The 27,372-nt window shown below is 26.5% G+C and overlaps 1 long non-coding RNA gene across 1 annotated transcript in view; it reads left to right on the top strand.

The window, feature by feature from the left end:
- LOC126291642 (uncharacterized) overlaps positions 1–27,125 on the top strand; it is a 32,541-nt gene extending 5,416 nt beyond the window's left edge. The window contains exon 2 of the long non-coding RNA XR_007551828.1: positions 26,509–27,125. This is a non-coding gene — a long non-coding RNA (uncharacterized LOC126291642). The remainder of the gene's footprint in view (positions 1–26,508) is intronic.
- Positions 27,126–27,372: the final 247 nt, after the last annotated feature.

Here is a 27,372-nt window from a genome sequence, read left to right as displayed (position 1 = left end):
GATGTAGAAATTGCACTAATTCTACCAATTGTAATTATTTTTAAAACATCATACATTATAATCTGAACAGTATCAACAATATTTTTTATTCTAGTTCTACTAGGTGGACTATACCATGAATGAAATCAAGGAGCGTTACAATGAGCAGAATAAAGGGTTGTAGTTAAACATAACATTTGGGTTGCATTCAAAAAGTATTGATAATATCAATCAACCTTAAATAGAATAAGAAGCGAAATATTGCAGTCAGTTTAGACCTGGAAGATTGGTATATACTACCCTTATTCTTATTAATTGAAGCCAAAAAGAGGCGTATTACTGTAAATAATAAAATTGAACTATAATAGTTCCAATTAAGGAAATGTAAAGCCAATATGAAAGCTGCTAACTTTTTATATTAGCGGTTAAACTCCGTTAACATTTCTAAAATTTATATAGTTTAAATAAAACATTACATTTTCACTGTAAAAATAATATATCTATATTTATAAATACCTAAAAGTAAAAATACTTCCTTAACATCTTCAGTGTCACGCTCTAATTATAAGCTATTTAAGTAAACGAAAACTAATATTACCAAAATTAATATTCAAAAAATAAAAGTTAAAAGATAAATCTTGAAATTAGAATCATATCAACCTTGAATATAACCAATTAAATAAATAAATAATCTATATAAACCTTGACCACCAAGTAATTCACCCCAACCATAATCAAATGACTTAGATGAATAATAACCTATTTTTAAAGGAATATATCTAATAAACTTAGTTGAAAGAAAAGGTATAAGTCATATAGAACCAGCAAATCTGACAAAAGAAAGTACACTTAAGAAAATAAATTATGAGAAAAATCAAAATTAGAAATAAGATAACCTAAATAAGCACCTAAAATAACAACTGTAATAGTTAAAAACTTTAAATAATAAGGTAAAGCAATCACATGAGGAATAGGAAAAATTAATCAAGATAAAAGACTACCACCAAAAACAGCAACAAACAATAGACCAATTATTCCAAATGAAATATAATAACCCTTATCATCAAAAGAAAATCTAGAATAAAAATTATTATCACCAGATATTGAATAATAAAACAAACGAAAAGAATAAGAAGCAGTTAAACCAGTAGAAAAAAAAATAAAGAAAAAAAATTAAACAATTAATTCATCTTAAACAAACCATCTCTAGAATTAAATCCTTTGAATAAAATCCCGCTAAAAAAGGTATTCCACACAAAGATAAACTAGAAACATTAAAACAAACTGAAGTTAAAGGTATGAAATTAACAATTGATCCTATAAAACGAATATCCTGAGAATCCTTCAAATTATGAATGATTGAACCTGCACATATAAATAATAATGCCTTAAATAAAGCATGAGCCAATAAATGAAAAAATGCAAGCTTTGGATAACCCATAGCCAAAATTCTTATTATTAAACCTAGTTGTCTTAAAGTAGAAAGAGCAATAACCTTCTTCAAATCAAATTCAAAATTAGCGCCCAATCCAGCCATAAATATAGTTATACAACCAATTAAAAGTAAAAATCAACCACAATTATAAGTATCTAATATTGGTCAAAAACGAATTAATATATAAACACCAGCAGTAACAAGAGTAGAAGAATGAACTAAAGCAGAAACAGGAGTAGGAGCTGCTATAGCAGCAGGAAGTCATGAAGAGAAACGAATCTGAGCTCTCTTAGTTATAGCTGCTAAAACAATTAATATAGTAATGAGCTGTATTTCAAAAGAATTAGAAATAAAATCATAATAATAAATATAATTTCAACCACCAAAATTTAACATTCATGCAATAGAAATTAAAATATCAACATCACCAATACGATTAGAAAGTGCAGTTAATATACCAGCACTATAATATTTTACATTTTGATAATAAATAACTAAACAATGAGAAACTAAACCTAAACCATCTCAACCTAATAAAATTCTAATTAAATTAGGACTAATAATTAAAAAACCTATAGAAAGAATAAATATTAAAACAATAATAATAAAACGATTTATATTCTTTTCACCAGATATATAATCCTCTCTATATTAAATAACCAAAGAAGAAATATATATAACAAAAGATATAAAAATAAGAGATATTCAATCCAAAATTAAAGTTATAACAACTATAGAACCATTTAAATTGAAAAGCTCTCACTCAACAAAAGCTCTATAATCAATTATTAAATAATAAATACCTAACATAAATTTTATAGTTCTCGAAAAAAACAAAGAAAAAAAACTCAAAGATCAAATAGAAAATAAATTCACGGCCTATGATGAAAAACTTCATTTCATTGATTCCACAAAACAATATTTTTAATTAAAATACTTAAGCAAACTAAACAAAGAAATAATCACCCTTTAAACAGAGAATATTCAAAGGCAATCAATGTAAAAGTAAAAGATGATATTCACGACAATAACCAAGAGAACAAGTATAAACACCAGAATAATAATTTCCATGCTGAGAATAAGAATATATATACAAAGTATAAACAGCTCAAAAAAAGGTAAAAAAAACAAAGCAAAGAATCTAAAAGAAGATCAAGATATAATTGTATTTAATAATCTAATTTCACCTACCAAATTTAAAGAAGGAGGAGCAGCCATTTTTGATGATCTTAAAAGAAATCATCATAAAACCATTCTTGGCATCAAATTAATTATACCCTTGTTAATTAATAATCTTCGTCTACCTAAACGTTCATAAATAATATCAGATAAACAAAATAAACCAGAAGAACATTAACCATGACCAACCATTAGAGAAAGATAACCTACACAACCTCATCAATTCATAGTCATCAATCCACCAATAACCATTCTTATATGAGCAACAGAAGAATATGCAATTAAAGACTTTAAATCAACCTGACGAAAACAAATAAATCTTACAATAACACCCCCAGATAAACCCAAAGATAATCAAAAATAATTAAACTTTAAACCCAAATAAGAAATAACCTTTATAACACGAAAAATACCATAACCACCTAACTTTAATAAAACACCAGCAAGAGTCATTCTACCTGAAATAGGGGCCTCTACATGAGCCTTAGGAAGTCATAAATGAACCAAAAACATAGGTATCTTAACTAAAAAAGCCAAAATTATAAACACATAAAACATAAAATAATAAGAACCAAAATCAACTAATAAAGGAAAATATAAAGTATTAGAAAAATCATAAACCTTAAATAAAACTAATAATGAAGGTAATCTAGCAACCAAAGTATAAAAAATTAAATAAACACCAGCCTGCAAACGCTCAGGTTGATAACCCCAACCCAAAATTTAAAGTAAAGTAGGAACTAATCTAGCCTCAAAAAAAATATAAAAAGAAAGAAGACTTAATCTAGCAAATGAACAGTAAAGCATAATTATTAAAATCAAAACCATAAAAACAAAAAAATTAGAATGATATGAACTTAAATAAACTGAACCTCTAGCAGTGATTATTAAAGAACAAATCCAAAAACTAAGCAAAATTAAAATAAAAGAAAAATAATCAATACCAAAATAATATCTAATTATATTCAAATCAGCATATGAATAAACACAAATTATAAACACAAAACTCGACAGAAACATTAAAGAATGAACCAACCATCAACAATTATTTAATAAACAAAGAGGGATCAAATAATAGTTATAAATAAATACTTTAACATAAAGATAAACCAAAAGAATTAAAAAAATCATTACCATGAGAACGCATTATTGAAACTAAAATAGAAAGACCTAAAGCACCCTCACAAACAGAAAAAACTAAAAAAATAACAGGAAAAAAATAATCATAATCAAACTCAATAAGAAAAACAATAACTAATATAAATAAAGAAAGAACAATATATTCTAATCTCAAAAGAACCATTAATAAATGTTTACGTTTAGAAGAAAAAACATAAACACCAGCAAAATAAATCAATAAAGAAGTAAAAATAGAGAATATAAACATTAGTTTTAATAGTTTAAAAAAAAACGCCGGTCTTGTTAACCGGAAATAAGTCCAGCCCCCACTTTTAAAACTTCAGAGGTGGAAAAGCTTCCATCATCGGTTCCCAAAACATTATTTTAAATAAACTAACCCCTGAAATGATCAAAATAATAATTATATCATTATCAAATGTAATAAATATTAATTTTATTAAATTAAGACACCCAATATCAATAATGCTTTTTATTATCCTTCAAACCTTCCTAGTTGGATTAATAACAGGAACAATAATAGAAAGATGTTGATTATCATATATTTTATTTTTAACATTTCTTGGTGGTATACTAGTATTATTTATTTACATTACAAGAATTGCATCAAACGAAATATTTCAGCGTAAATCAATTACTATAATTATTACATTAATAATGTGAGTATTTATCATATCAATATTAATTATTCTAGATATATCTATATTTATAGACTTTTTCAAAATCACCGAAACTATAAATATTGATAATTCAATCAATTATCAAGAAATAACAATATCTTTAGAAAAATTATATAACAGACCAACATACATTATTACAATAATAATAATAATTTATTTATTTTTAGCACTACTAGCAGTTGTTAAAATCACTAATATTAATCAGGGACCTATTCGTAAAATAAGATAATTACTAATGAATAAACCCTTACGATTAAGACATCCTTTAATTAAAATTATTAATAACTCTTTAATAGACTTACCTGCCCCAACAAATATTTCATTTTGATGAAATTTTGGATCCCTATTAGGGATATGTTTGGTAATTCAAATCGTAACTGGACTATTTTTAGCTATACATTATACATCAAATATTGAAATAGCATTCAGTAGTGTAGTACACATCTGCCGAGACGTAAATAATGGTTGAATTATCCGAACCTTACATGCAAATGGAGCATCTATATTTTTTATTTGTATTTACTTACATGTAGGACGGGGAATTTACTACGGATCTTATATATATATACATACCTGAATAATTGGTACAGTGATTTTATTTTTAGTTATAGCAACTGCATTTATAGGATATGTCTTACCCTGAGGCCAAATATCTTTTTGAGGTGCAACAGTAATTACTAATTTATTATCAGCAATCCCATACTTAGGAACAGATTTACTCCAATGAGTATGAGGAGGATTCGCTGTTGATAATGCAACATTAAATCGATTCTTCACATTCCATTTTGTATTACCATTTATTATTGCTGCTATAGCAGCAATTCATTTATTTTTTCTTCACCAAACAGGATCTAATAATCCTCTTGGACTAAATGGAGATATTGAAAAAATTCCATTCCATCCATACTTTACCTTTAAGGATTCTATTACATTTGTAATAATAACATCATTATTAATTATATTATGTTTAATCAATCCTTAACTATTAGGAGATCCAGATAAGTTTGTACCTGCCAACCCATTAGTAACACCAGTTCACATTCAACCAGAGTGATATTTCCTATTTGCATATGCAATTCTACGATCTATCCCTAATAAATTAGGAGGTGTTATTGCATTATTTTTATCAATTAGAATCTTAATAATTTTACCATTTTATAATAAAACACCATTCCGAGGCATTCAATTTTACCCTATTAATCAAATTTTATTCTGAATTATAGTAGTTGTTGTATGCTTACTAACGTGAATTGGTAAACGACCTGTTGAAGAACCTTATATTATAACAGGTCAAATCTTAACAATTATCTACTTTACATATTTCTTAATTAATTTCCATGTCGCAAACGCATGAGATAAATTAATTAAGGAATAAAGTTAATTAGCTTAGGAAAAGCATATGTTTTGAAAACATAAAATTAGAAGTTTAACTCTTCTATTAACTTTTCTCAAAAAATTTCACTAAACAAATGAGATAAATAAAATCTTTAAACCAACTAAGAAAATAAAAAAATTCAAAGATAAAGGTAAAAAACTTTTTCAAGCTAAGTACATTAATTTATCATAACGAAACCGTGGTAATGTTCCACGAACCCAAATAAAACCAAAAGATATAATAGCAAGCTTAATAAAAAATATAAAAGAATAAAAATCACCACCTAAAAAAATTAAAGCCAATAATATTCTTATGAAGACAATTCTAGTATATTCAGCTAAAAAAATTAAAGTAAAACCACCCGCACCATACTCAATATTAAGTCCTGAAACTAACTCAGATTCCCCTTCAGCAAAATCAAAAGGAGTACGATTAGTTTCAGCTAAACAAGAAGCAAAACAAGCTAAAGCTAAAGGAAAAGAAATAATAATAAATCAACAATAAAGCTGATAGTTTATAAAATCAAACATATTAAAACTACCAATTAAAATAATTAAAGACAATAAAATTAAAGCTAATCTAACTTCATAAGAAATTGTTTGAGCAACAGAACGAAGAGAACCTAATAATGAATAATTTGAATTAGAAGATCAACCAGCAATTATAACAGTATAAACACCTAATCTAGTACAACATAAAAAAATAAAAATCCATAAGAAAAAGAACACATATAAGTTAAATAAGGAAAAATTAATCAAACGGCTAAAGAAATCATTAAATTAAAAACAGGGGAAAAATAATAAAGTAGGTAATTAGATATAATAGGAATTGGCTGCTCCTTACAAATTAACTTAATAACATCTCTAAATGGCTGAGGAATTCCAACAAAACCTACCTTATTTGGACCCTTTCGAATCTGAATATAACCTAAAACCTTACACTCTAATAAAGTTAAAAAGGCAACACTAATTAAAACACAAATAACCAATAAAAGAAAATTCAAAATAAATATAAATAAATCATAAAGTATCAATACTATTTGTAGATAAAAATCTACATAAATGAATTCTAAATTCAACACATTAATCTGTCAAAATAGTAAATAAATTAATATTACTCAATATAACAAAAAATATTTTAACCAAATGGTCCTTTCGTACTAATATGGATTAATAATCTTAGGATAGAAACCGACCTGGCTCACGCCGGTCTGAACTCAGATCAAGTTAGAATCTAAAGGTCGAACAGACCTAATCATTGGGCTCCTGCACCCAAAATTTTTCTTAATCCAACATCGAGGTCGCAATCTGCTTTGTCGATATGAGCTCTCAAAAACAATTACGCTGTTATCCCTAAGGTAACTTAATCTTATGATCATAAATTATGGATCAAAATAACAAACATAAATAAATGATATAATAATGAAGAGTTTATCTATTCTTCATGTCACCCCAACAAAACATCATCATTAAATATAGAAATACCAACAAAAAACTATATAAAATTAAAATGTCAAGCTCTATAGGGTCTTCTCGTCCTAAAGAAGAATTTAAGCCTTTTCACTCAAAAGTTAAATTCAAAAATTTATTAAGAGACAGTTGATTTCTCGTCAAGTCATTCATTCCAGCCACTAATTAAGAGACTAATGATTATGCTACCTTCGCACGGTCAAAATACCGCGGCTATTTAAAAATACGCTCAGTGAGCAGGCCAGACCTCAAAGTATAAACAAGAGGACATGTTTTTGATAAACAGGCGGAAATCAATTTTGCCTAGTTCCTTATAATAAGTTCACAAGGTAAAAATTTCATACAAATAAATATACTAATTCTATCATTATTACAAAAATTTTAAAATTAAATTAATAATCTTAATAAAAAACCTAAAATATTTAAAAATCAAAATAAAAAATAATGAACTAAAACGTAATCTTAAAGATAGCTGGTTTAAAGCTTATCATTATGTTTCTATAAAATAAATTATAGGTTATTAACTTCAAAGCTTATCCCTTAAAGAATAAATAAGTTAATATTTTTACTTAAAAAATTAAATAAAAACAAATAACTTTAAAAAATTAAATTTTTTCTTAAGAAAATAGATATCTGGGGAAACGATTAACATCTCATTTCTATAAATAATTTAATAATAATTTGATACATTAACTATAAATTATTTATAAATCAACCTAAATGGAGACAAGTAAAATAAATGCTAAAATTTTGATAAACCCTGATACAAATGGTACAATAAATAAAATCTACTTAAAAAAATTTAAAATAATATTTCATAAAACACTTACATTACCAATACACTATAATTTAAAAAATCAATTCTATAAAATATACTAAGACAAAAATACAATAAAATTACTTATATTAAATAATTAAATAAACAAAAAATAAGTGTAATAAAATAAATAATCAAGATATTCTGATTTGCACAGAAAAATTTTCAGTGTAAATGAAACACTTTACTAATAAGTTATATCTTGAAACTCTTCCTAGATACACTTTCCAGTACATCTACTATGTTACGACTTATCTCATCAAAATTGAAGCTACTTTAAAATAGAATAGAATAATCAATAAAGAGAGCGACGGGCGATGTGTACACATCTCAGAGCCAATATCAGTTAAATTAAATAAATTAAATTACTATCAAATCCACCTTCATTAACAGTATTTCACTATCAAATCCGTTATAAACAAAAATCTATTGTAACCCACCTCCTCTTAACTATAAGCTGCACCTTGACCTGAAATATTTGATAATTATAAATCTTGAGCATTATAACTCTAAAAAGATTATCTGATAACAGAGATATACAAACAAATAAATTAAGTAGAGTAAATCGGGTATTATCAATCATGGGGTAGGTTCCTCTGAATGGAATGAGATACCGCCAAATTCTTTGGGTTTAAAGACCTTAACTAATAGTACCCTGGTAAATATAATTAACATTTCAAATAATAGGGTATCTAATCCTAGTTTATTATTTAAATTTCACAGATTCATAAAAAGGGCCACAAATAAATTTAAACATTTCACCTTACAAATTTATATTTCAACCGTAATAGTATAAACAACTGTTTTAACCAATAATATTCACTTGTATCAATCGTATAACCGCGGCTGCTGGCACGAATTATGCCGATACTAAATCAATTGCTAAATCCAAAATCACTTGATAATTAAATCAAATTACTGCAAAAAGAACATTTAGTCTAACAAAACTTACATATAATACAAAGAAAAAGTGAATAAACAAGCAAGAATAAAACTTTAAAATAAAAAATAAGAAATTTTTAAATTTATTAAATCAGGAAAAAATTAAAGATTCAATTATTTAAAGAAAAAAAAGAAAAAAACCACAAACATTAACAAAAAAAAAGAAACGCACCCCTGTATGACCACAACAACTTCTCTATTATAAATAATTAAAGATTAATATGGAACATGTATAGCAATAAATGTATTATATTCTTTCTTATTTAATCTTTCTTTTCACTAATAAATAAAGAAAGATTAAATAATATAATAAATATAATTTACACAATTATGTAATTTAATATAATATGTTATTAATATGAATTCTTTTTTTATATTAAGTTAACTTATATATATATTAGTTAAATAATCTAATTATAGATAATTTATGTTAATTATATTATTATAATTAATATAATTATTTATATTATTATAATATTTTATATTTAAAATTAATAATTTTATTTTTATATCCAATTATAATAATATTAAATATTAAATTACATATTATTATATATATTATATTATAATAACCTATTTTAAGCTAAAAACATTAGTAGCTATAATCCTAGGTAAATGAATGTATTATAATAATCAATTAATAATATTAAGAAGAACTTATAATCTTTTAATTTTAATTAAATATAATATATTAATATAAATTATTTTTTATATATATACATAAAAAAAATTAAAGGAGCTGGATAAATTAATTCTAATTAAACAAAATAATACATAAAAGAATTTCAAAAAAAAACTTTCGAGTTATATATATTAAATAAATGAAGTGCCTGATTAAAGGGTTACCTTGATAGGGTAAATAAAGTAAATAAAATTACCTTCATTAAAATTACATAAGATAGAATTAAACTACCTCCTTTAGTATCAAAAACTAACGTGCATCATACACCTTAATGTAAAAAGGTAAGCTAAACAAGCTAATGGGTTCATACCCCATTTATAGAGGTATCAATCCTCTCCTTTTTAATGACCAACAACTCTACAAAACTTCTCTTCCTATCAACATTAATGATAGGAACGATCCTATCCATTTCATCAAATTCCTGATTTGGGGTTTGAATAGGACTTGAGATCAACTTACTTTCATTTATTCCGCTCCTAACAAGAAATAATAATATAATAATAAACAAATCATCAATTAAATATTTTATTGTCCAAGCAATAGCATCGACAATATTATTATTTTCAATTTTGCTGATTCAAATAAAATATCCCATGGGATGGGAAACAGAATTTATCCCATCAATAATAATTAGATCTAGACTATTATTAAAGATTGGAGCTGCACCTTTCCATTTCTGATTTCCAGAAGTTATAGGAGCATCAAGATGAAATAATTGTTTAACATTAGTAACATGACAAAAAATCGCCCCAATAATGGTCTTATCCTATTGTATTCAATTAAGAACTTTTATTTGAACAATTATTATCTTAAGAATTATTATTGGGGCAATAGGAGGTTTAAATCAAACATCCTTACGACAACTTTTAGCATATTCATCAATCAGACATCTAGGTTGAATAATTATATCATTAACAGTCAGAGAAAACATCTGAGAACTATACTTCATTATTTACTCACTATTAAGATTAATTATAGTTTTATTATTTAAGCAAATAAATTTATTTTTCATAAATCAAATTTATTCAGCCAGAAATATAAAAACCGAAATTAAATTCATAATATTCTTATCTTTATTATCTTTAGGTGGACTACCACCATTCCTTGGATTCTTACCAAAATGAATTGTAATACAATCGTTAATAGAAAACAATATAACAACTATTATAACTATAATAGTTGTATTAACTACAATTACACTCTACTACTATATACGTATTAGATTCTCAGCTCTAATTATATCATACACAGAAAATTCGTGATCTATAAAGATAAAGTCCCAAAAATCAAGAATCATTCTTCCTATAACAGTAATAATTTCAACAATAGGATTGATTTCAACATCAACCTTAATTGCATTATACTAAGGACTTAAGTTAATCAAACTAATAACCTTCAAAGTTATAATTAAAAGAATAATCTTTTAGGCCTTAGTAAAATTTTACACCTCTAGAATTGCAGTCTAGAATCATAATTGAATATAAGACCTAAATATGACAAGAGAGAAAACATCTCATAAGTAGATTTACAGTCTACCACCTAAAATTCAGCCATCTTACCGCAAAAATGATTATTCTCAACAAACCATAAGGACATTGGTACTTTATATTTTCTATTTGGAGCATGAGCAGGAATAGTAGGAACATCAATAAGAATACTTATTCGTGCTGAACTTGGTCAACCCGGATCTCTAATTGGGGATGACCAGATTTATAATGTTATTATTACAGCTCACGCATTCGTAATAATTTTCTTTATAGTAATACCTATTATAATTGGTGGATTTGGTAATTGACTTGTTCCACTAATAATTGGTGCACCAGATATAGCATTTCCACGAATAAATAATATAAGTTTTTGATTACTACCACCTTCACTAACCCTTCTTCTTACATCTTCTATAGTAGATAATGGTGCTGGTACAGGATGAACAGTTTACCCTCCTCTAGCAGGAGCTATTGCACACAGGGGTGCATCTGTAGATCTAGCTATTTTTTCACTACACTTAGCAGGTTTATCATCTATTCTTGGTGCAGTAAATTTCATTACAACAGCAATTAATATACGATCAGAAAGTATAACTTTAGATCAAACACCTTTATTTGTATGATCAGTAGCTATTACAGCATTACTTCTCCTTCTTTCACTTCCAGTTTTAGCAGGAGCTATTACTATATTATTAACAGATCGAAATTTAAATACATCATTCTTTGACCCTGCAGGAGGGGGTGACCCAATTCTATATCAACATCTATTTTGATTCTTTTGACACCCAGAAGTTTATATTTTAATTGTACCGGGGTTCGGAATTATTTCACATATTATATGTCAAGAAAGAGGAAAAATTGAATCATTTGGAACATTAGGTATAATTTATGCTATACTATCAATTGGACTAATAGGATTTATTGTATGAGCACATCATATTTTTACAGTGGGAATGGACGTTGACACACGAGCATATTTTACATCAGCAACAATAATTATTGCTGTACCTACAGGAATTAAGGTATTTAGATGATTAGCTACATTATATGGAACTAAATTCAAGTTCAATCCACCATTATTATGAGCTCTAGGATTTATTTTCCTATTTACAATTGGTGGATTAACAGGATTAGTATTAGCAAATTCATCACTTGATATTGTATTACATGATACGTATTATGTAGTAGCCCACTTTCATTATGTATTATCTATAGGAGCAGTATTTGCAATTATAGGAGGTGTCATTCAATGATATCCACTATTTACAGGATTAACTATAAATAATACATGATTAAAAATCCAATTTACAATTATATTCATTGGAGTAAACTTAACATTCTTTCCTCAACACTTCCTAGGATTAGCAGGAATACCTCGACGATACTCAGACTACCCAGACGCATATACATCATGAAACGTAGTATCAAGAATTGGGTCTACAATTTCTATTGTAGGAATCATTATATTCATTGTAATTATATGAGAAAGAATGGTTACAAACTGAGCAATTATATTTAGAGCTAACATAAGAAGATCAACAGAATGACTACAAAATAACCCTCCTGCAGAACATAGTTACTCAGAATTACCATTAATCTCTAGATTCTAATATGGCAGATTAGTGCAGTAGATTTAAGCTCTACAAATAAAGGTTTGACCTTTTATTAGAAAATATTTATTAATGATAACATGATCAAATTTATCTCTTCAAGATGGAGCTTCACCATTAATGGAACAATTATCATTCTTTCATGATCATACTATGGTCGTATTATTATTAATTACAGTAATTGTAGGTTATGCCTTAAGTTATATATTATTTATTGCCTATACTAACCGTAATATACTTCATGGACATTTAATTGAAACAATCTGAACAGCTTTACCAGCAATTACATTAATTTTTATTGCCCTTCCATCATTACGACTATTATATTTACTTGATGATTCAGTAGATGCAATAATCACAATTAAAACCATTGGACGACAATGATATTGAAGATATGAATATTCAGACTTCATAGACGTAGAATTTGACACTTATATAACACCAGAACAAGACCTAGAAAATGATGGATTTCGACTGCTACATATAGATAACCGAACAATCCTACCAATAAATACAGAAGTACGAGTATTAACAAGAGCATCAGATGTTCTACACTCATGAGCAGTTCCTGCATTAGGGGTTAAAATTGATGCAACGCCAGGTCGGTTAAATCAAGGAACATTCACAATAAATCGACCTGGATTATTCTATTTATACCAATTGTAATTGAAAGAACTTCAGTAAATTTATTTTTTAAGTGATTATCTAAGATAATTTAAGGAGTTAGTTAAAATAAATAACATTAGAGTGTCAATCTAAAGTAACTAAAAAAATTAGTACACCTTGAAATTCATCAGATGACTGAAAGTAAGTAATGGTCTCTTAAACCAAATAATAGTAAATTAACGACTACTTCTGATGGGGAAATTATATCCAAATCCCTCAAATATCCCCTCTTATATGATTCTCACTATTCATTATATTTTCAGCTACATTAATCTTGTTTAATCAAATAAACTTCTTCTCATTTAAACCTAACCTTATTAAAAGAGCAGAAAAAGGAACAATTGAAATAAAAAACTTAAATTGAAAATGATAACAAATCTATTCTCAACATTTGACCCATCAACTAACATCTTTAATTTATCATTAAATTGAACTAGAACATTTCTAGGACTATTATTAATCACATCACTATTTTGACTTACACCATCACGAATTAACATTATCTGAAATAAACTAAATTTAACCTTACATAGTGAATTTAAAACACTACTTGGACCAAAATCATTTAATGGAACAACATTCATTTTCATCTCAATTCTTATTATAATATTATTTAACAATTTCATAGGATTATTCCCTTATATTTTTACTAGAACAAGACATTTAGCATTAACATTTGCAATTGCCCTACCTATATGACTAAGATTTATATTATTTGGATGAATTAAACATACTAATCATATATTTACACACCTTGTACCACAAGGTACACCGCCCGCATTAATATCATTTATAGTACTAATTGAAACAATTAGTAATGTTATTCGACCAGGTACATTAGCAGTACGGTTAGCAGCAAATATAATTGCAGGACACTTATTATTAACCTTATTAGGAAACACAGGACCATCTATAGCAATAAACTTAATCTCAATACTAATTATTGGACAAATACTTCTATTAATTCTAGAATCAGCAGTAGCAATAATTCAAGCCTATGTTTTCTCAATTCTAAGAACTCTATATTCTAGAGAAGTATATTAAACCTATGTTAACAACTCACTCAAACCACCCATTCCACTTAGTAGACTATAGACCTTGACCATTAACAGGAGCAATTGGAGCTATAGTCCTAGTATCAGGACTAGAAAAATGATTCCACCTATTTAATATTAACTTATTTATAATTGGATTTGGAATTACCCTACTAACCATAATTGAATGATGACGAGATGTAGTACAAGAAGGAACATATCAAGGATTACATACAGGATTTGTATCAATTGGATTACGATGAGGAATAATTTTATTTATTGCATCAGAGGTATTATTTTTCGTTTCTTTTTTTTGAGCATTCTTTAGAAGAAGATTAGCACCAACAATTGAACTAGAAATACTATGACCTCCAATAGGAATTCACCCTTTAACCCTATACAAATTCCATTACTTAATACAGCTATTCTTTTAGCATCAGGAGTAACAGTAACATGAGCACATCATAGTTTAATGGAATCTAATCATACTCAAGCACTACAAGGATTATTCTTCACAGTGTTATTAGGACTATACTTTACAATACTCCAAGCATATGAATATTGAGAAGCACCTTTTACCATTGCAGATGCAGTTTATGGGTCAACATTCTTTGTTGCAACAGGATTCCATGGTTTACACGTAATTATTGGAACAATCTTTTTATCAACATGTCTACTTCGACACTCAATAAATCAAATCTCACCAAGACCCCACTTTGGATTTGAAGCAGCAGCATGATACTGACACTTCGTAGACGTAGTATGATTATTCTTATATATCTCTATTTATTGATGAGGTAGATAATTGTTTTTCTAGTATAAATAGTACATTTGACTTCCAATCAGAAAGCTTGATATAAATCAAGAAAAACAATTCTAGTTCTATCCACAAGAGTTTTCATTAGATTTATTATTCCAATAATTGTTATAATCCTGGCAACAACACTATCAAAAAAATTAATTAATGATCGAGAAAAAAGATCACCATTTGAATGTGGGTTTGATCCAAAAAGATCAGCACGAATACCATTCTCACTACGATTCTTCCTAATCGCAGTAATCTTTTTAATTTTTGATGTAGAAATTGCACTAATTCTACCAATTGTAATTATTTTTAAAACATCATACATTATAATCTGAACAGTATCAACAATATTTTTTATTCTAGTTCTACTAGGTGGACTATTCCATGAATGAAATCAAGGAGCATTACAATGAGCAGAATAAAGGGTTGTAGTTAAACATAACATTTGGGTTGCATTCAAAAAGTATTGATAATATCAATCAACCTTAAATAGAATAAGAAGCGAAATATTTCAGTCAGTTTCGACCTGGAAGATTGGTATATACTACCCTTATTCTTATTAATTGAATCCAAAAAGAGGCGTATTACTGTTAATAATATAATTGAACTATAATAGTTCCAATTAAGGAAATGTAAAGCCAATATGAAAGCTGCTAACTTTTTATATTAGCGGTTAAACTCCGTTAACATTTCTAAAATTTATATAGTTTAAATAAAACATTACATTTTCACTGTAAAAATAATATATCTATATTTATAAATACCTAAAAGTAAAAATACTTCCTTAACATCTTCAGTGTCACGCTCTAATTATAAGCTATTTAAGTAAACGAAAAATAATATTACCCAAATAAATATTCAAAAAATAAAAGTTAAAAGATAAATCTTGAAATTAGAATCATATCAACCTTGAATATAACCAATTAAATAAATAAATAATCTATATAAACCTTGACCACCAAGTAATTCACCACAACCATAATCAAATGACTTAGATGAATAATAACCTATTTTTAAAGGAAAATATCTAATAATCTTAGTTGAAAGAAAAGGTATAAATCATATAGAACCAGCAAATCTTACAAAAGAAAGTATACTTAAAGAAAATAAATTATGAGAAAAATCAAAATTAGAAATAAGATAACCTAAATAAGCACCTAAAATAACAACTGTAATAGTTAAAAACTTTAAATAATAAGGTAAAGCAATCACATGAGGAATAGGAAAAATTAATCAAGATAAAAGACTACCACCAAAAACAGCAACAAACAATAGACCAATTATTCCAAATGAAATATAATAACCCTTATCATCAAAAGAAAATCTAGAATAAAAATTATTATTTCCAGATATTGAATAATAAAACAAAGGAAAAGAATAAGAAGCAGTTAAACCAGTAGAAAAAAAATAAAGAAAAAAATTAAACAATTAATTCATCTTAAACAAACCATCTCAAGAATTAAATCCTTTGAATAAAATTCCGCTAAAAAAGGTATTCCACACAAAGATAAACTAGAAACATTAAAACAAACTGAAGTTAAAGGTATGAAATTAACAATTGATCCTATAAAACGAATATCCTGAGAATCCTTCAAATTATGAATTATTGAACCTGCACATATAAATAATAATGCCTTAAATAAAGCATGAGCCAATAAACGAAAAAATGCAAGCTTTGGATAACCCATAGCCAAAATTCTTATTATTAACCAAGTTGTCTTAAAGTACAAAGAGCAATAATCTTCTTCAAATCAAATTCAAAATTAGCGCCCAATCCAGCCATAAATATAGTTATACAACCAATTAAAAGTAAAAATCAACCACAATTATAAGTATCTAATATTGGTCTAAAACGAATTAATAAATAAACACCAGCAGTAACAAGAGTAGAAGAATGAACTAAAGCAGAAACAGGAGTAGGAGCTGCTATAGCAGCAGGAAGTCATGAAGAGAAAGGAATCTGAGCTCTCTTAGTTATAGCTGCTAAAACAATTAATATAGTAATGAGCTTTATTTCAAAAGAATTAGAAATAAAATCATAATAATAAATATAATTTCAACCACCAAAATTTAACATTCATGCAATAGAAATTAAAATAGCAACATCACCAATACGATTAGAAAGTGCAGTTAATATACCAGCACTATAAGATTTTACATTTTGATAATAAATAACTAAACAATAAGAAACTAAACCTAAACCATCTCAACCTAATAAAATTCTAATTAAATTAGGACTAATAATTAAAAAACCTATAGAAAGAATAAACATTAGAACAATAATAATAAAACGATTTATATACTTTTCACCAGATATATAATCCTCTCTATAATAAATAACTTAAGAAGAAATATATATAACAAAAGATATAAAAATAAGAGATATTCAATCCAAAATTAAAGTTATAACAACTATAGAGCCATTTAAATTGAAAAGCTCTCACTCAACAAAAACTCTATAATCAATTATTAAATAATAAATACCTAAAATAAAAATTATAGTTCTCGAAAAAAACAAAGAAAAAAAACTGAAAGAACAAATAGAAAATAAATTCACGGCCTAAGATGAAAAACTTCATATCATTGATTCCACAAAACAATATTTTTAATTAAAATACTTAAGCAAACTAAACAAAGAAATATTCACCCTTTAAACAGAGAATATTTAAAGGCAATCAATGTAAAAGTAAAAGATGATATTCACGAAAATAACCAAGAGAACAAGTATAAACACCAGAATAATAATTTCCATGCTGAGAATAAGAATATATATACAAAGTATAAACAGCTCTAAAAAAAAGATAAAAAAATCAAAGCAAAGAATCTAAAAGAAGAACAAGATATAATTCTATTTAATAATCTAATTTCACCTACCAAATTTAAAGAAGGAGGAGCAGCCATATTTGATGATCTTAAAAGAAAGCATCATAAAGCCATTCTTGGCATCATATTAATTATACCCTTGTTAATTAATAATCTTTGTCTACCTAAACGTTCATAAATAATATTAGATAAACAAAATAAACCAGAAGAATATAAACCATGACCAACCATTAGAGAAAGAGAACCTACACAACCTCAACAATTCATAGTCATCAATCCACCAATAAACATTCTTATATGAGCAACAGAAGAATATGTAATTAAAGACTTTAAATCAACCTGACGAAAACAAATAAATCTTACAATAACACCCCCAGATAAACCCAAAGATAATCAAAAATAGTTAAACTTTAAACCCAAATAAGAAATAACCTTTATAACACGAAAAATACCATAACCACCTAACTTTAATAAAACACCAGCAAGAGTCATTCTACCTGAAATAGGGGCCTCTACATGAGCCTTAGGAAGTCATAAATGAACCAAAAACATAGGTATCTTAACTAAAAAAGCCAAAATTATAAATACATAAAACATAAAATAATAAGAACCAAAATCAACTAATAAAGGAAAATATAAAGTATTAGAAAAATCATAAACCTTAAATAAAACTAATAATAAAGGTAATCTAGCAACCAAAGTATAAAAAATTAAATAAACACCAGCCTGCAAACGCTCAGGTTGATAACCCCAACCCAAAATTAAAAGTAAAGTAGGAACTAATCTAGCCTAAAAAAAATATAAAAAGAAAGAAGACTTAATCTAGCAAATGAACAGTAAAGCATAATTATTAAAATCAAAAAAATTAGAATGATATGAACTTAAATAAACTGAACCTCTAGCAGTGATTATTAAAGAACAAATCCAAAAACTAAGCAAAATTAAACTAAAAGAAAAATAATCAATACCAAAATTATATCTAATTATATTCAAATCAGCAAATGAATAAACACAAATTATAAACACAAAACTCGACAGAAACATAATGAATGAACCAACCATCAACAATTATTTAATAAACAAAGAGGGATCAAAAAAATAGTTATAAATAAATACTTTAACATAAAGATAAACCAAAAGAATTAAAAAAATCATTACCATGAGAACGAATTATTGAAACTGAAATAGAAAGACCTAAAGCACCCTCACAAACAGAAAAAACTAAAAAAATAACAGGAAAAAAATAATCATAATCAAACTCAATAAGAAAAACAATAACTAATATAAATAAAGAAAGAACAATATATTCTAATCTCAAAAGAACCATTAATAAATGTTTACGTTTAGAAGAAAAAACATAAACCCCAGCAAAATAAATCAATAAAGAAGTAAAAATAGAGAATATAAACATTAGTTTTAATAGTTTAAAAAAAACGCCGGTCTTGTAAACCGGAAATAAGTCCAGCCCCCACTTTTAAAACTTCAGAGGTGAAAAAGCTTCCATCATCGGTCCCCAAAACCGATATTTTAAATAAACTAACCCCTGAAATGATCAAAATAAAAATGATATCATTATCAAATGTAATAAATATTAATTTTATTAAATTAAGACACCCAATATCAATAATGCTTTTTATTATCCTTCAAACCTTCCTAGTTGGATTAATAACAGGAACAATAATAGAAAGATATGATTAGTATGGTTAATTCATCCAAATAATATAAATCTTAGTCATATAGGTAGGGCAATTGCAAATGTTAATGCTAAATGTCTTGTTCTAGTAAAAATATAAGGGAATAATCCTATGAAATTGTTAAATAATATTATAATAAGAATTGAGATGAAAATGAATGTTGTTCCTTTAAATAATTTTGGTCCAAGTAGTGTTTTAAATTCATTATGTAAGGTTAAATTTAGTTTATTTCAGATAATGTTAATTCGTGATGGTGTAAGTCAAAATAGTGATGGGATTAATAATAGTCCTAGAAATTTTCTAGTTCTATTTAATGATAAATTAAAGATGTTAGTTGATGGGTCAAATGTTGAGAATAGATTTGTTATCATTTTCAATTTAAGTTTTTTATTTCAATTGTTCCTTTTTCTGCTCTTTTAATAAGGTTAGGTTTAAATGAGAAGAAGTTTATTTGATTAAACAAGATTAATGTAGCTGAAAATATAATGAATAGTGAGAATCATATAAGAGGGGATGTTTGAGGGATTTGGATATAATTTCCCCATCAGAAGTAGTCGTTAATTTACTATTATTTGGTTTAAGAGACCATTACTTACTTTCAGTCATCTGATGAATTTCAAGGTGTACTAATTTTTCTAGTTACTTTAGATTGACACTCTAATGTTATTTATTTTAACTAACTCCTTAAATTATCTTAGATAATCACTTAAAAAATAAATTTACTGAAGTTCTTTCAATTACAATTGGTATAAATAGAATAATCCAGGTCGATTTATTGTGAATGTTCCTTGATTTAACCGACCTGGCGTTGCATCAATTTTAACCCCTAATGCAGGAACTGCTCATGAGTGTAGAACATCTGATGCTCTTGTTAATACTCGTACTTCTGTATTTATTGGTAGGATTGTTCGGTTATCTATATGTAGCAGTCGAAATCCATCATTTTCTAGGTCTTGTTCTGGTGTTATATAAGTGTCAAATTCTACGTCTATGAAGTCTGAATATTCATATCTTCAATATCATTGTCGTCCAATGGTTTTAATTGTGATTATTGCATCTACTGAATCATCAAGTAAATATAATAGTCGTAATGATGGAAGGGCAATAAAAATTAATGTAATTGCTGGTAAAGCTGTTCAGATTGTTTCAATTAAATGTCCATGAAGTATATTACGGTTAGTATAGGCAATAAATAATATATAACTTAAGGCATAACCTACAATTACTGTAATTAATAATAATACGACCATAGTATGATCATGAAAGAATGATAATTGTTCCATTAATGGTGAAGCTCCATCTTGAAGAGATAAATTTGATCATGTTGCCGTTAATAAATATTTTCTAATAAAAGGTCAAACCTTTATTTGTAGAGCTTAAATCTACTGCACTAATCTGCCATATTAGAATCTAGAGATTAATGGTAATTCTGAGTAACTATGTTCTGCAGGAGGGTTATTTTGTAGTCATTCTGTTGATCTTCTTATGTTAGCTCTAAATATAATTGCTCGGTTTGTAACCATTCTTTCTCATATAATTACAATGAATACAATGATTCCTACAATAGAAATTGTAGACCCAATTCTTGATACTACGTTTCATGATGTATATGCGTCTGGGTAGTCTGAGTATCGTCGAGGTATTCCTGCTAATCCTAGGAAGTGTTGAGGAAAGAATGTTAAGTTTACTCCAATGAATATAATTGTAAATTGGATTTTTCATCATGTATTATTTATAGTTAATCCTGATAATAGTGGATATCATTGAATGACACCTCCTATAATTGCAAATACTGCTCCTATAGATAATACATAATGAAAGTGGGCTACTACATAATATGTATCATGTAATACAATATCAAGTGATGAATTTGCTAATACTAATCCTGTTAATCCACCAATTGTAAATAGGAAAATAAATCCTAGAGCTCATTATAATGGTGGATTGAACTTGAATTTAGTTCCATATAATGTAGCTAATCATCTAAATACCTTAATTCCTGTAGGTACAGCAATAATTATTGTTGCTGATGTAAAATATGCTCGTGTGTCAACATCCATTCCTACTGTAAATATATGATGTACTCATACAATAAATCCTATTAGTCCAATTGATAGTATAGCATAAATTATACCTAATGTTCCAAATGATTCAATTTTTCCTCTTTCTTGACATACAATATGTGAAATAATTCCGAACCCCGGTAGAATTAAAATATAAACTTCTGGGTGTCCAAAGAATCAAAATAGATGTTGATATAGAATTGGGACACCCCCTCCTGCAGGGTCAAAGAATGATGTATTTAAATTTCGATCTGTTAATAATATAGTAATAGCTCCTGCTAAAACTGGAAGTGAAAGAAGGAGAAGTAATGCTGTAATAGCTACTGATCATACAAATAAAGGTGTTAGATCTAAAGTTATACTTTCTGATCGTATATTAATTGCTGTTGTAATGAAATTTACTGCACCAAGAATAGATGATACACCTGCTAAGTGTAGTGAAAAAATAGCTAGATCTACAGATGCACCCCCGTGTGCAATAGCTCCTGCTAGAGGAGGGTAAACTGTTCATCCTGTACCAGCACCATTATCTACTATAGAAGATGTAAGAAGAAGGGTTAGTGAAGGTGGTAGTAATCAAAAACTTATATTATTTATTCGTGGAAATGCTATATCTGGTGCACCAATTATTAGTGGAACAAGTCAATTACCAAATCCACCAATTATAATAGGTATTACTATAAAGAAAATTATTACGAATGCGTGAGCTGTAATAATAACATTATAAATCTGGTCATCCCCAATTAGAGATCCGGGTTGACCAAGTTCAGCACGAATAAGTATTCTTATTGATGTTCCTACTATTCCTGCTCATGCTCCAAATAGAAAATATAAAGTACCAATGTCCTTATGGTTTGTTGAGAATAATCATTTTTGCAGTAAGATGGCTGAATTTTAGGTGGTAGACTGCAAATCTACTTATGAGATGTTTTCTCTCTTATCATATTTAGGTCTTATATTCAATTATGATTCTAGACTGCAATTCTAGAGGTGTAAAATTTTACTAAGGCCTAAAAGATTATTCTTTTAATTATAACTTTGAAGGTTATTAGTTTGATTAACTTAAGTCCTTAGTATAATGAAATTAAGGTTGATGTTGAAATCAATCCTATTGTTGAAATTATTACTGTTATAGGAAGAATGATTCTTGATTTTTGTGACTTTATCTTTATAGATCACGAATTTTCTGTGTATGATATAATTAGAGCTGAGAATCTAATACGTATATAGTAGTAGAGTGTAATTGTAGTTAATACAACTATAATAGTTATAATAGTTGTTATATTGTTTTCTATTAACGATTGTAATACAATTCATTATGGTAAGAATCCAAGGAATGGTGGTAGTCCACCTAAAGGTAATAAAGATAAGAATATTATGAATTTATTTTCGGTTTTTATATTTCTGGCTGAATAAATTTGATTTATGAAAAATAAATTTATTTGCTTAAATAATAAATTATAATTAATTTTAATAGTGAGTAAATAATGAAGTATAGTTCTCAGATGTTTTCTCTGACTGTTAATGATCTAATTATTCAACCTAGATGTCTGATTGATGAATATGCTAAAAGTTGTCGTAAGGATGTTTGATTTAAACCTCCTATTGCCCCAATCATAATTCTTAAGATAATAATTGTTCAAATAAAAGTTCTTAATTGAATACAATAGGATAAGACCATTATTGGGGCGATTTTTTGTCATGTTATTAATGTTAAACAATTATTTCATCTTGATGCTCCTATAACTTCTGGAAATCAGAAATGGAAAGGTGCAGCTCCAATCTTTAATAATAGTCTAGATCTAAGTATTATTGATGGGATAAATTCTGTTTCCCATCCCATGGGATATTTTATTTGAATCAGCAAAATTGAAAATAATAATATTGTCGATGCTATTGCTTGGACAATAAAATATTTAATTAATGATTCGTTTATTATTATATTTTTATCTCTTGTTAGGAGCGGAATAAATGAAAGTAAGTTGATCTCAAGTCCTATTCAAACCCCAAATCAGGAATTAGATGAAATGGACAGGATCGTTCCTATCATTAATGTTGATAGGAAGAGAAGTTTTGTAGAGTTGTTGGTCATTAAAAAGGAGAGGATTGATACCTCTATAAATGGGGTATGAACCCATTAGCTTGTTTAGCTTACCTTTTTACATTAAGGTGTATGATGCACGTTAGTTTTTGATACTAAAGGAGGTAGTTTAATTCTATCTTATGTAATTTTAATGAAGGTAATTTTATTTAGTTTATTTACCCTATCAAGGTAACCCTTTAATCAGGCACTTCATTTATTTAATATATAAATCGAAAGTTTTTTTTGAATTTCTTTTATGTATTATTTTGTTTAATTAGAATTAATTTATCCTGCTCCTTTTATTTTTTATATATATATATATATATTAAATAATTTATATTAATATATTACATTTAATTAAAATTAGAAGATTATTATTTCATCTTATTATTATTAATTGATTATTATAATACATTGATTTACCTAGGATTATAGCTACTTATGTTTTTAGCTTAAAATGTGTTATTATAATATAATATATATAATAATATGTAATTTAATATTTAATATTATTATAATTGGATATAATAAATAAAATTATTAATTTTAATATATAAAATATTATAATAATATAAATAATTATATTAATTATAATAATATAATTAACATAATTTATCTATAATTAGATTATTTAACTAATATATATATAAGTTAACTTAATATAAAAAAAGAATTCATATTAATAACATATTATATTAAATTACATAATTGTATAAAACATATTTATTATATTATTTAACCTTTCCTTATTTATTAGTGAAAAGAAAGAATAAATAAGAAAGAATATAATACAATTATTGCTATACATGTTCCAATTAATCTTTAATTATAGATAATAGAGAAGTTGTTTTGGTCATACAGGCGAGCGTTTCTTTTTTTTGTTAATGTTTGTTTTTATTTTCTTTTTTTCTTTAAATATTTGAATCTTTTATTTTTTCCTGATTTAATAAATTTAAAAATTTCTTATTTTTTATTTTTAAAAGTTTTATTCTTGCTTGTTTAATCACTTTTTCTTTGTATTATATGTAAGTTTTGTTAGACTAAATGTTCTTTTTGCAGTAATTTGATTTAATTATCAAGTGATTTTGGATTTAGCAATTGATTTAGTATCGGCATAATTCGTGCCAGCAGCCGCGGTTATACGATTGATACAAGTGAATATTATTGGTTAAAACAGTTGTTTATACTATTAGGGTTGAAATATAAATTCGTAAGGTGAAATGTTAAAATTTATTTGTGGCCCTTTTTATGAATCTGTGAAATTTAAATAATAAACTAGTATTAGATACCCTATTATTTTAAATGTTAATTATATTTACCAGGGTACTATTAGTTAAGGTCTTTAAACCCAAAGAATTTGGCGGTATCTCATTCCATTCAGAGGAACCTACCCCATGATTGATAATACACGATTTACTCTACTTAATTTATTTGTTTGTATATCTCCGTTATCAGAGAATCTTTTTAGAGTTATAATTCTCAAGATTTATAATTATAACATATTTCAGGTCAAGGTGCAGCTTATAGTTAAGAGGAGGTGGGTTACAATAGATTTTTGTTTATAACGGATTTGATAGTGAAATACTGTTAATGAAGGTGGATTTGATAGTAATTTAATTTATTTAATTTAACTGATATTGGCTCTGAGATGTGTACACATCGCCCGTCGCTATCATTATTGATTATTCTATTCTATTTTAAAGTAGCTTCAATTTAGATGAGATAAGTCGTAACATAGTAGATGTACTGGAAAGTGTATCTAGGAAGAGTTTCAAGATATAACTTATTAGTAAAGTGTTTCATTTACACTGAAAATTTTTCTGTGCAAATCAGGATATCTTGATTATTTATTTTATTATATTTATTTTTGTTTATTTAATTATTTAATATAAATAATTTTATAGTATTTTTGTCTTAGTATATTTTATAGAATTGATTTTTTAAATTATAGTGTATTGGTAATGTAAGTGTTTTATGAAATATTATTTTAAATTTATTTAAGTAGATTTTATTTATTGTACCTTTTGTATCAGGGTTTATCAAAATTTTAGTATTTATTTTACTTGTCTCGATTTGGGTTGATTTATAAATAATTTATAGTTAATGTATCATAATTATTATTAAATTATTTATAGAAATGAGATGTTAATCGTTTCCCAAGATATCTAGTTTCTTAAGAAAAAATTTAATTTTTTAAAGTTATTTGTTTTTATTTAATTTTTTAAGTAAAAATATTATCTTATTTATTCTTTAAGGGATAAGCTTTGAAGTTAATAACCTATAATTTATTTTATAGAAATATAATAGTAAGCTTTAAACCAGCTATCTTTAAGATTACGTTTTAGTTCATTATATTTTATCTTGATTTTATAAATATTTTAGGTTTTTTATTAAGATTATTAATTTTATTTTAAAATTTTTGTAATAATGATAGAATTAGTATATTTATTTGTATGAAATTTTTACCTTGTGAACTTATTATAAGGAACTAGGCAAAATTGATTTCCGCCTGTTTAGCAAAAACATGTCCTCTTGTTTATACTTTGAGGTCTGGCCTGCTCACTGAGCGTATTTTTAGAGAGCCGCGGTATTTTGACCGTGCAAAGGTAGCATAATCATTAGTCTCTTAATTAGTGGCTGGAATGAATGGCTTGACGTGAAATCAACTGTCTCTTAATAAATTTTTGAATTTAACTTTTGAGTCAAAAGGCTTAAATTCTTCTTTAGGACGAGAAGACCCTATAGAGCTTGACCATTTTACTTTTATATAGTTTTTTGTTTTTCTTTCTATATTTAATGATGATTTTTGTTGGGGTGACATGAAGAATAGATAAACTCTTCATTATTATATCATTTATTTATGTTTGTTATTTTGATCCATAATTTATGATCATAAGATTAAGTTACCTTAGGGATAACAGCGTAATTGTTTTTGAGAGGTCATATCGACAAAACAGATTGCGACCTCGATGTTGGATTAAGAAAAATTTTGGGTGCAGGAGCCCAATGATTAGGTCTGTTCGACCTTTAAATTCTTACTTGATCTGAGTTCAGACCGGCGTGAGCCAGGTCGGTTTCTATCCTAAGATTATTTATCCATATTAGTACGAAAGGACCATATGGTTAAAATATTTTTTGTTATATTGATTAATATTAATTTATTTACTATTTTGACAGATTAATGTGTTGAATTTAGAATTCGTTTATGTAGATTTTTTTCTACAAATAGTATTGATACTTTATGATTTATTTATATTTATTTTGAATTTTCTTTTATTGGTTATTTGTGTTTTAATTAGTGTTGCCTTTTTAACTTTATTAGAGCGTAAGGTTTTAGGTTATATTCAGATTCGAAAGGGTCCAAATAAGGTAGGTTTTGTTGGAATTCCTCAGCCATTTAGGGATGCTATTA

Source organism: Schistocerca gregaria, chromosome 9 (genome assembly GCF_023897955.1).
Source record: "Schistocerca gregaria isolate iqSchGreg1 chromosome 9, iqSchGreg1.2, whole genome shotgun sequence".
In the NCBI taxonomy this organism is placed as follows: Eukaryota; Metazoa; Arthropoda; class Insecta; order Orthoptera; family Acrididae; genus Schistocerca; species Schistocerca gregaria.
The sequence above is the reverse complement of the archived record's forward strand: the minus strand, read 5'-3'. Positions and strand labels throughout refer to the sequence as shown.